The sequence below is a fragment of the Rhipicephalus microplus genome, chromosome X, assembly GCF_043290135.1.
Source record: "Rhipicephalus microplus isolate Deutch F79 chromosome X, USDA_Rmic, whole genome shotgun sequence".
In the NCBI taxonomy this organism is placed as follows: domain Eukaryota; kingdom Metazoa; phylum Arthropoda; class Arachnida; order Ixodida; family Ixodidae; genus Rhipicephalus; species Rhipicephalus microplus.
The window spans coordinates 163,139,787-163,149,201 of NC_134710.1; the positions used below are offsets into that span (position 1 = coordinate 163,139,787).

Consider the following 9,415-nt stretch of genomic DNA (forward strand, 5'->3'; position numbering starts at 1 on the left):
GAGGTTAAGGATTGACTGCTAATTTATTGGGCTCGGCCCGCGTGGGTTTGAATCCCATCTTCGTCGAGTCGCGTAATTTTTTTTGTTCTCCCAGTAATCAGTCTTCGACACTAGTGTGAAAGCTGCACGGGTAGCCTGCAAGCCGGACGAGGTGGCCGAGAGCTTAAGGCGATGGACTGCTAATCCATTGAGCTCTGCCCGTGTGGGTTCGAATCTCATCCTTGTCGAGTCGCGTAACTTTTTTTCTCCGAGTGATGGGTCTTCGACACTAGTGTGTAAGCTGCAAGAATTACCTGCAAGGCGGACGAGCTGGCCGAGACGTTATGACGATGGACTGCTAATGCATTGGGCTTCTGCCCGCATGGGTTCGAATCCCATCCTCATCGAGTCGCGTAGCTTTTTTTGTTCTCCCAGGGATCGGTCTTCGACACTAGTGTGTAAGCTGCAAGAATTACCTGCAAGGCGGACGAGCTGGCCGAGACGTTATGACGATGGACTGCTAATGCATTGGGCTTCTGCCCGCATGGGTTCGAATGCCATCCTCGTCGAGTCGCGTAACTTTTTTTGTTCTCCCAGTGTTCGATCTTCGTCACTAGTGTGTAAGCTGCACGAATGGCCTACAAGGCGGACGAGGTGGCCGAGAGGTTAAGGCGATGGACTGCTAATCCATTGGGCTCTGCCCGCGTGGGTTCGAATCCCATCCTCGTCGAGTCGCGTAACTTTTTTTTGTTCTCCCAGTAATCAGTCTTCGACACTAGTGTGTAAGCTGCACGGGTGGCCTGCAAGGCGGACGAGGTGGCCGAGAGGTTAAGGCGATGGACTGCTAATCCATTGGGCTCTGCCCGCGTCGGTTGAATCCCATCCTCGTCGAGTCCCGAAACTTTTTTTGTTCTCCCAGTGATTGGTCTTCAACACTAGTGTGTAAGCTGCACAGATGACCTGCAAGGCGGGCGAGCTGGCCGAGAGGTTAAGGCGATGGACTGCTAATCCATTGGGCTTTGCCCGCTTGGGTTAGAATTCCATCCTCGTCGGGTCGCGTAACTTTTTTTGTTCTCCCAGTGATCGGTCTTCGACACTAGTTTGTAAGCTGCACAAATGGCCTACAAGGCAGACGAGGTGGCGGAGAGGTTAAGGATTGACTGCTAATTTATTGGGCTCGGCCCGCGTGGGTTTGAATCCCATCTTCGTCGAGTCGCGTAATTTATTTTTGTTCTCCCAGTGATCGGTCTTCGACACTCGTGTTTAAGCTGCACGGATGGGGTGCAATGCGGACGAGGTGGCCGAGAGGTTAAGGATTGACTGCTAATTTATTGGGCTCGTCCCGCGTGGGTTCGAATCCCAACCTCGTCGAGTCGCGTAATTTTTTTTTTGTTGTCCCAGTAATCAGTCTTCGACACTAGTGTGTAAGCTGCACGGGTGTCCTGCAAGGCGGACGAGGTGGCGGAGAGGTTAAGGCGATGAACTGCTCATCCGTTGGGCTCTGCCCGCGTGGGTTCGAATGCCATCTTCGTCGAGTCGCGAAACTTTTTTTGTTCTCCCAGTGATCGGTCTTCGTCACAAGTGTGTAAGCTGCACGAATGGCCTACAAGGCGGACGAGGTGGCCGAGAGGTTAAGGCGATGGACTGCTAATCCATTGGGCTCTGCCCGCGTGGGTTCGAATCCCATCCTCGTCGAGTCGCGTAACTTTTTTTTTGTTCTCCCAGTGATCGGTCTTCGACACTAGTGTGTAAGCTGCACGAATGGCCTGCAAGGCGGACGAGCTGGCCGAGAGGTTAAGGCGATGAACTGCTCAACCGTTGGGTATCTGCCCGCGTGGGTTCGAATGCCATCCTCGTCGAGGCGGGTAACTTTTTTGTTCTCCCAGTGATCGGTTTTCGTCACTAGTGTTTAAGCTGCACGGATGGGGTGCAATGCGGACGAGGTGGCCGAGAGGTTAAGGATTGACTGCTAATATATTAGGCTCAGCCCGCGTGGGTTCTAATCCCATTCTCGTCGAGTCGCGTAACTTTTTCTTGTTCTCCCAGTAATCAGTCTTTGACACTAGTGTGTAAGCTGCACGGGTGGCCTGCAAGACGGACGAGGTGGCCGAGAGGTTAAGGCGATGAACTGCTGATCCATTGGGCTCTGCCCGCGTGGGTTCGAATGCCATCCTCGTCGAGTCGCGTAGCTTTTTTTGTTCTCCCAGTGATCGGTCTTCGTCACTAGTTTGTAAGCTGCACAAATGGCCTACAAGGCAGACGAGGTGGCGGAGAGGTTAAGGATTGACTGCTAATTTATTGGGCTCGGCCCGCGTGGGTTTGAAATCCATCTTCGTCGAGTCGCGTCATTTTTTTTTGTTCTCCCAGTAATCAGTCTTCGACACTAGTGTGTAAGCTGCACGGGTAGCCTGCAAGCCGGACGAGGTGGCCGAGAGCTTAAGGCGATGGACTGCTAATCCATTGAGCTCTGCCCGTGTGGGTTCGAATCTCATCCTTGTCGAGTCGCGTAACTTTTTTTCTCCGAGTGATGGGTCTTCGACACTAGTGTGTAAGCTGCAAGAATTACCTGCAAGGCGGACGAGCTGGCCGAGAAGTTATGACGATGGACTGCTAATGCATTGGGCTTCTCCCGCGTGGGTTCGAATCCCATCCTCGTCGAGTCGCGTAGCTTTTTTTGTTCTCCCAGGGATCGGTCTTCGACACTAGTGTGTAAGCTGTACAGATGGGGTGCAAGTCGGACAAGGTGGCCGGGAGGTTATGGCGATGGACTGCTAATCCATTGGGCTCATTCCGCGTGGGTTCGAAACCCATCCTCGTCGAGTCGCGTAACTCATTTTGTTCTCCCAGTGATCTGTCTACGACACTAGTGTGCAAGCCGCACGAATGGCCTGCAAGGCGGACGAGGTGGCCGAGAGGTTAAGGCGATGGACTGCTAATCCATTGGGCTCTGCCCGTGTGGGTTCGAATCCCATCCTCGTCGAGTCGCGTAACTTTTTTTGTCCTCCCAGTGATCGGTCTTCGACACTAGTTTGTAAGCTGCACAAATGGCCTACAAGGCAGACGAGGTGGCGGAGAGGTTAAGGATTGACTGCTAATTTATTGGGCTCGGCCCGCGTGGGTTTGAATCCCATCTTCGTCGAGTCGCGTAATTTTTTTTGTTCTCCCAGTAATCATTCTTCGACACTAGTGTGTAAGCTGCACGGGTAGCATGCAAGCCGGACGAGGTGGCCGAGAGCTTAAGGCGATGGACTGCTAATCCATTGAGCTCTGCCCGCGTGGGTTCGAATCTCATCCTTGTCGAGTCGCGTAACTTTTTTTCTCCCAGTGATCGGTCTTCGACACTAGTTTGTAAGCTGCACGAATGGCCTGTAAGGCGGACGAGGTGGCCGAGAGGTTAAGGCGATGGACTGCTAATCCATTGGGCTCTGCCCACTTGGGTTAGAATTCCATCCTCGTCGGGACGCGTAACTTTTTTTGTTCTCCCAGTGATCGGTCTTCGACACTAGTTTGTAAGCTGCACAAATGGCCTACAGGGCAGACGAGGTGGCGGAGAGGTTAAGGATTGACTGCTAATTTATTGGGCTCGGCCCGCATGGGTTTGAATCCCATCTTCGTCGAGTCGCGTAACTTTTTTTTGTTCTCCCAGTAATGAGTCTTCGACACTAGTGTGTAAGCTGCACGGGTGGCCTGCAAGGCGGACGAGGCTGCCGAGAGGTTAAGGCGATGGACTGCTAATCGATTGGGCTCTGCCCGCGTGGGTTCGAATCCCATCCTCGTCGAGTCCCGAAACTTTTTTTGTTCTCCCAGTGATCGATCTTCGTCACTAGTGTGTAAGCTGCACGAATGGCCTACAAGGCGGACGAGGTGGCCGAGAGGTTAAGGCGATGGACTGCTAATCCATTGGGCCCTGCCCGCGTGGGTTCGAATCCCATCCTCGTCGAGCCGCGTAACTTTTTTTTGTTCTCCCAGTAATCAGTCTTCGACACTAGTTTGTAAGCTGCACAAATGGCCTACAAGGCAGACGAGGTGGCGGAGAGGTTAAGGATTGATTGCTAATTTATTGGGCTCGGCCCGCGTGGGTTTGAATCCCATCTTCGTCGAGTCGCGTAATTTTTTTTGTTCTCCCAGTAATCAGTCTTCGACACTAGTGTGTAAGCTGCACGGGTGGCCTGCAAGACGGACGAGGTGGCCGAGAGGTTAAGGCGATGAACTGCTGATCCATTGGGCTCTGCCCGCGTGGGTTCGAATGCCATCCTCGTCGAGTCGCGTAACTTTTTTTGTTCTCCCAGTGTTCGATCTTCGTCACTAGTGTGTAAGCTGCACGAATGGCCTACAAGGCGGACGAGGTGGCCGAGAGGTTAAGGCGATGGACTGCTAATCGAGTGGGCTCTGCCCGCGTGGGTTCGAATCCCATCCTCGTCGAGTCGCGTAACTTTTTTTTGTTCTCCCAGTAATCAGTCTTCGGCACTAGTGTGTAAGCTGCACGGGTGGCCTGCAAGGCGGACGAGGTGGCCGAGAGGTTAAGGCGATGGACTGCTAATCCATTGGGCTCTGCCCGCGTGGGTTCGAATGCCATCCTCGTCGAGTCGCGTAGCTTTTTTTGTTCTCCCAGGGATCGGTCTTCGACACTAGTATGTAAGCTGCACAGATGGGGTGCAAGTCGGACAAGGTGGCCGGGAGGTTATGGCGATGGACTGCTAATCCATTGGGCTCATTCCGCGTGGGTTCGAAACCCATCCTCGTCGAGTCGCGTAACTTTTTTTCTCCGAGTGATGGGTCTTCGACACTAGTGTGTAAGCTGCAAGAATTACCTGCAAGGCGGACGAGCTGGCCGAGACGTTATGACGATGGACTGCTAATGCATTGGGCTTCTGCCCGCGTGGGTTCGAATCCCATCCTCGTCGAGTCGCGTAGCTTTTTTTGTTCTCCCAGGGATCGGTCTTCGACACTAGTATGTAAGCTGCACAGATGGGGTGCAAGTCGGACAAGGTGGCCGGGAGGTTATGGCGATGGACTGCTAATCCATTGGGCTCATTCCGCGTGGGTTCGAAACCCATCCTCGTCGAGTCGCGTAACTCATTTTGTTCTCCCAGTGATCTGTCTACGACACTAGTGTGCAAGCCGCACGAATGGCCTGCAAGGCGGACGAGGTGGCCGAGAGGTTAAGGCGATGGACTGCTAATCCATTGGGCTCTGCCCGCGTGGGTTCGAATCCCATCCTCGTCGAGTCGCGTAACTTTTTTTTGTTCTCCCAGTAATCAGTCTTCGACACTAGTGTGTAAGCTGCTGCACGGGTGGCCTGCAAGGCGGACGAGGTGGCCGAGAGGTTAAGGCGATGGACTGCTAATCCATTGGGCTCTGCCCGCGTGGGTTCGAATCCCATCCTCGTCGAGTCCCGAAACTTTTTTGTTCTCCCAGTGATCGGTCTTCGACACTAGTGTGTAAGCTGCACAGATGGCCTGCAAGGTGGACAAGGTGGACGAGAGCTTAAGGCGATGGACTGCTAATCCATTCAGCTCAGCCCGCGTGGGTTCGAATCCCATCCTCGTCGAGTCGCGTAACTTTTTTTCTCCGAGTGATGGGTCTTCGACACTAGTGTGTAAGCTGCAAGAATGACCTGCAAGGCGGGCGAGCTGGCCGAGAGGTTAAGGCGATGGACTGCTAATCCATTGGGCTCTGCCCGCTTGGGTTAGAATTCCATCCTCGTCGGGTCGCGTAACTTTTTTTGTTCTCCCAGTGATCGGTCTTCGACACTAGTTTGTAAGCTGCACAAATGGCCTACAAGGCAGACGAGGTGGCGGAGAGGTTAAGGATTGACTGCTAATTTATTGGGCTCGGCCCGCGTGGGTTTGAATCCCATCTTCGTCGAGTCGCGTAATTTTTTTTTCTTCTCCCAGTAATCAGTCTTCGACACTAGTGTGTAAGCTGCACGGGTAGCCTGCAAGCCGGACGAGGTGGCCGAGAGCTTAAGGCGATGGACTGCTAATCCATTGAGCTCTGCCCGTGTGGGTTCGAATCTCATCCTTGTCGAGTCGCGTAACTTTTTTTCTTCCAGTGATCGGTCTTCGACACTAGTTTGTAAGCTGCACGAATGGCCTGTAAGGCGGACGTGGTGGCCGAGCGGTTAAGGCGATGGACTGCTAATCCATTGGGCTCTGCCCGCTTGGGTTAGAATTCCATCCTCGTCAGGACGCGTAACTTTTTTTGTTCTCCCAGTGATCGGTCTTCGACACTAGTTTGTAAGCTGCACAAATGGCCTACAGGGCAGACGAGGTGGCGGAGAGGTTAAGGATTGACTGCTAATTTATTGGGCTCGGCCCGCATGGGTTTGAATCCCATCTTCGTCGAGTCGCGTAACTTTTTTTTTGTTCTCCCAGTAATCAGTCTTCGACACTAGTGTGTAAGCTGCACGGGTGGCCTGCAAGGCGGACGAGGCTGCCGAGAGGTTAAGGCGATGGACTGCTAATCCATTGGGCTCTGCCCGCGTGGGTTCGAATCCCATCCTCGTCGAGTCCCGAAACTTTTTTTGTTCTCCCAGTGATCGATCTTCGTCACTAGTGTGTAAGCTGCACGAATGGCCTACAAGGCGGACGAGGTGGCCGAGAGGTTAAGGCGATGGACTGCTAATCCATTGGGCTCTGCCCGCGTGGGTTCGAATCCCATCCTCGTCGAGTCGCGTAACTTTTTTTTGTTCTCCCAGTAATCAGTCTTCGACACTAGTTTGTAAGCTGCACAAATGGCCTACAAGGCAGACGAGGTGGCGGAGAGGTTAAGGATTGATTGCTAATTTATTGGGCTCGGCCCGCGTGGGTTTGAATCCCATCTTCGTCGAGTCGCGTAATTTTTTTTGTTCTCCCAGTAATCAGTCTTCGACACTAGTGTGTAAGCTGCACGGGTGGCCTGCAAGACGGACGAGGTGGTCGAGAGGTTAAGGCGATGAACTGCTGATCCTTAGGGCTCTGCCCGCGTGGGTTCGAATGCCATCCTCGTCGAGTCGCGTAACTTTTTTTGTTCTCCCAGTGTTCGATCTTCGTCACTAGTGTGTAAGCTGCACGAATGGCCTACAAGGCGGACGAGGTTGCCGAGAGGTTAAGGCGATGGACTGCTAATCCATTGGGCTCTGCCCGCGTGGGTTCGAATCCCATCCTCGTCGAGTCGCGTAACTTTTTTTTGTTCTCCCAGTAATCAGTCTTCGACACTAGTGTGTAAGCTGCACGGGTGGCCTGCAAGGCGGACGAGGTGGCCGAGAGGTTAAGGCGATGGACTGCTAATCCATTGGGCTCTGCCCGCGTGGGTCGAATGCCATCCTCGTCGAGTCCCGAAACTTTTTCTGTTCTCCCAGTGATCGGTCTTCAACACTAGTGTGTAAGCTGCACAGATGACCTGCAAGGCGGGCGAGCTGGCCGAGAGGTTAAGGCGATGGACTGCTAATCCATTGGGCTTTGCCCGCTTGGGTTAGAATTCCATCCTCGTCGGGTCGCGTAACTTTTTTTGTTCTCCCAGTGATCGGTCTTCGACACTAGTTTGTAAGCTGCACAAATGGCCTACAAGGCAGACGAGGTGGCGGAGAGGTTAAGGATTGACTGCTAATTTATTGGGCTCGGCCCGCGTGGGTTTGAATCCCATCTTCGTCGAGTCGCGTAATTTTTTTTTGTTCTCCCAGTAATCAGTCTTCGACACTAGTGTGTAAGCTGCACGGGTAGCCTGCAAGCCGGACGAGGTGGCCGAGAGCTCAAGGCGATGGACTGCTAATCCATTGAGCTCTGCCCGTGTGGGTTCAAATCTCATCCTTGTCGAGTCGCGTAACTTTTTTTCTCCGAGTGATGGGTCTTCGACCCTAGTGTGTAAGCTGCAAGAATGACCTGCAAGGCGGACGAGCGGGCCGAGAGGTTATGACGATGGACTGCTAATGCAATGGGCTTCTGCCCGCGTGGGTTCGAATCCCATCCTCGTCGAGTCGCGTAGCTTTTTTTGTTCTCCCAGTGATCGGTCTTCGACACTAGTATGTAAGCTGCACAGATGTGGTGCAAGTCCGACAAGGTGGCCGGGAGGTTATGGCGATGGACTGCTAATCCATTGGGCTCATTCCGCGTGGGTTCGAAACACATCCTCGTCGAGTCGCGTAACTCATTTTGTTCTCCCAGTGATCTGTCTACGACACTAGTGTGTAAGCCGCACGAATGGCCTGCAAGGCGGACTAGGTGGCCGAGAGGTTAAGGCGATGGACTGCTAATCCATTGGGCTCTGTCCGCGTGGGTTCGAATCCCATCCTCGTCGAGTCGCGTAACTTTTTTTCTTCTCCCTGTGATCGGTATTCGACACTAGTGTTTAAGCTGCACGGATGGGGTGCAATGCGGACGAGGTTTCCGAGAGGTTAAGGATTGACTGCTAATATATTGGGCTCGGCCCGCGTGGGTTCAAATCCCATCCTCGTCGAGTCGCGTAACTTTTTTTCTTCTCCAAGTGATCGGTCTTTGTCACTAGTGTTTAAGCTGCACAGATGGGGTGCAAGTCGGACAAGGTGGCCGGGAGGTTATGGCGATGGACTGCTAATTCATTGGGCTCATTCCGCGTTGGTTCGAAACCCATCGTCGTCGAGTCGCGTAACTCATTTTGTTCTCCCAGTGATCTGTCTACGACACTAGTGTGTAAGCCGCACGAATGGCCTGCAAGGCAGACGAGGTGGCCGGGAGGTTAAGGCGATGGACTGCTAATCCATTGGGCTCTGCCCGCGTGGTTTCAAATCCCATCCTCGTCGAGTCGCGTAACTTTTTTTGTTCTCCCAGTGATCGGTCTTCGACATTAGTGTGTAAGCTGCAGAGATGGCCTGCAAGGCGGACGAAGAGAACGACGAGAGCTTAAGGCGATGGACTGCTAATCCATTGAGCTCTGCCCGCGTGGGTTCGAATCCCATCCTCGTCGAGTCGCGTAACTGTTTTTTCCGAGTGATGGGTCTTCGACACTAGTGTGTAAGCTGCAAGAATGACCTGCAAGGCGGACGAGCTGGCTGAGAGGTTAAGACGATGGACTGCTAATGCATTGGGTTCTTCCCGCATTGGTTCGAAACCCATCCTCGTCGAGTCGCGTAACTCATTTTGTTCTCCCCGTGATCGCTCTTCGACACTAGTGTGTAAGCTGCACAGATGGCCTGCAAGGCGGACGAGGAACGACGAGAGCTTAAGGCGATGGACTGCTAATCCATTGAGCTCTGCCCACGTGGGTTCGAATCCCATCCTCGTCGAGTCGCGTAACTTTTTTTCTCCGAGTGATGGGTCTTCGACACTAGTGTGTAAGCTGCACGGGTGGCCTGCAAGGCGGACGAGGTGGCCGAGAGGTTAAGGCGATGGACTGCTAATCCATTGGGCTCTGCCCGCGTGGGTTCGATTCCCATCCTCGTCGAGTCCCGAAACTTTTTTTGTTCTCCCAGTGATCGGTC

The 9,415-nt window shown here is 53.4% G+C and overlaps 22 non-coding genes across 22 annotated transcripts; all 22 read left to right on the top strand.

Moving 5' to 3' along the window:
- The first annotated feature begins 627 nt into the window (after positions 1 to 627).
- Positions 628 to 709, top strand: TRNAS-GCU (transfer RNA serine (anticodon GCU)). The gene has a single exon. It is a non-coding gene; the product is annotated as a tRNA-Ser (tRNA).
- Positions 710 to 789: 80 nt separating this feature from the next.
- Positions 790 to 870, top strand: TRNAS-GCU (transfer RNA serine (anticodon GCU)). The gene has a single exon. It is a non-coding gene; the product is annotated as a tRNA-Ser (tRNA).
- Positions 871 to 1,592: 722 nt separating this feature from the next.
- On the top strand, positions 1,593 to 1,674 carry TRNAS-GCU (transfer RNA serine (anticodon GCU)). The gene has a single exon. It is a non-coding gene; the product is annotated as a tRNA-Ser (tRNA).
- A 402-nt stretch (positions 1,675 to 2,076) lies between these two features.
- TRNAS-GCU (transfer RNA serine (anticodon GCU)) lies at positions 2,077 to 2,158 on the top strand. Its single transcript has one exon. It is a non-coding gene; the product is annotated as a tRNA-Ser (tRNA).
- Positions 2,159 to 2,877: 719 nt separating this feature from the next.
- On the top strand, positions 2,878 to 2,959 carry TRNAS-GCU (transfer RNA serine (anticodon GCU)). The gene has a single exon. It is a non-coding gene; the product is annotated as a tRNA-Ser (tRNA).
- Positions 2,960 to 3,197: 238 nt separating this feature from the next.
- Positions 3,198 to 3,279, top strand: TRNAS-GCU (transfer RNA serine (anticodon GCU)). Its single transcript has one exon. It is a non-coding gene; the product is annotated as a tRNA-Ser (tRNA).
- Positions 3,280 to 3,355: 76 nt separating this feature from the next.
- On the top strand, positions 3,356 to 3,437 carry TRNAS-GCU (transfer RNA serine (anticodon GCU)). Its single transcript has one exon. It is a non-coding gene; the product is annotated as a tRNA-Ser (tRNA).
- A 239-nt stretch (positions 3,438 to 3,676) lies between these two features.
- Positions 3,677 to 3,758, top strand: TRNAS-GCU (transfer RNA serine (anticodon GCU)). Its single transcript has one exon. It is a non-coding gene; the product is annotated as a tRNA-Ser (tRNA).
- A 79-nt stretch (positions 3,759 to 3,837) lies between these two features.
- On the top strand, positions 3,838 to 3,919 carry TRNAS-GCU (transfer RNA serine (anticodon GCU)). The gene has a single exon. It is a non-coding gene; the product is annotated as a tRNA-Ser (tRNA).
- A 239-nt stretch (positions 3,920 to 4,158) lies between these two features.
- On the top strand, positions 4,159 to 4,240 carry TRNAS-GCU (transfer RNA serine (anticodon GCU)). The gene has a single exon. It is a non-coding gene; the product is annotated as a tRNA-Ser (tRNA).
- Positions 4,241 to 4,319: 79 nt separating this feature from the next.
- On the top strand, positions 4,320 to 4,401 carry TRNAS-GCU (transfer RNA serine (anticodon GCU)). Its single transcript has one exon. It is a non-coding gene; the product is annotated as a tRNA-Ser (tRNA).
- An 80-nt stretch (positions 4,402 to 4,481) lies between these two features.
- On the top strand, positions 4,482 to 4,563 carry TRNAS-GCU (transfer RNA serine (anticodon GCU)). Its single transcript has one exon. It is a non-coding gene; the product is annotated as a tRNA-Ser (tRNA).
- Positions 4,564 to 5,123: 560 nt separating this feature from the next.
- On the top strand, positions 5,124 to 5,205 carry TRNAS-GCU (transfer RNA serine (anticodon GCU)). Its single transcript has one exon. It is a non-coding gene; the product is annotated as a tRNA-Ser (tRNA).
- Positions 5,206 to 5,288: 83 nt separating this feature from the next.
- On the top strand, positions 5,289 to 5,370 carry TRNAS-GCU (transfer RNA serine (anticodon GCU)). The gene has a single exon. It is a non-coding gene; the product is annotated as a tRNA-Ser (tRNA).
- A 715-nt stretch (positions 5,371 to 6,085) lies between these two features.
- On the top strand, positions 6,086 to 6,167 carry TRNAS-GCU (transfer RNA serine (anticodon GCU)). The gene has a single exon. It is a non-coding gene; the product is annotated as a tRNA-Ser (tRNA).
- Positions 6,168 to 6,407: 240 nt separating this feature from the next.
- On the top strand, positions 6,408 to 6,489 carry TRNAS-GCU (transfer RNA serine (anticodon GCU)). Its single transcript has one exon. It is a non-coding gene; the product is annotated as a tRNA-Ser (tRNA).
- Positions 6,490 to 6,568: 79 nt separating this feature from the next.
- On the top strand, positions 6,569 to 6,650 carry TRNAS-GCU (transfer RNA serine (anticodon GCU)). The gene has a single exon. It is a non-coding gene; the product is annotated as a tRNA-Ser (tRNA).
- A 400-nt stretch (positions 6,651 to 7,050) lies between these two features.
- TRNAS-GCU (transfer RNA serine (anticodon GCU)) lies at positions 7,051 to 7,132 on the top strand. Its single transcript has one exon. It is a non-coding gene; the product is annotated as a tRNA-Ser (tRNA).
- Positions 7,133 to 7,212: 80 nt separating this feature from the next.
- Positions 7,213 to 7,293, top strand: TRNAS-GCU (transfer RNA serine (anticodon GCU)). Its single transcript has one exon. It is a non-coding gene; the product is annotated as a tRNA-Ser (tRNA).
- An 877-nt stretch (positions 7,294 to 8,170) lies between these two features.
- TRNAS-GCU (transfer RNA serine (anticodon GCU)) lies at positions 8,171 to 8,256 on the top strand. The gene has a single exon. It is a non-coding gene; the product is annotated as a tRNA-Ser (tRNA).
- Positions 8,257 to 8,655: 399 nt separating this feature from the next.
- Positions 8,656 to 8,737, top strand: TRNAS-GCU (transfer RNA serine (anticodon GCU)). The gene has a single exon. It is a non-coding gene; the product is annotated as a tRNA-Ser (tRNA).
- Positions 8,738 to 9,296: 559 nt separating this feature from the next.
- TRNAS-GCU (transfer RNA serine (anticodon GCU)) lies at positions 9,297 to 9,378 on the top strand. Its single transcript has one exon. It is a non-coding gene; the product is annotated as a tRNA-Ser (tRNA).
- Positions 9,379 to 9,415: the final 37 nt, after the last annotated feature.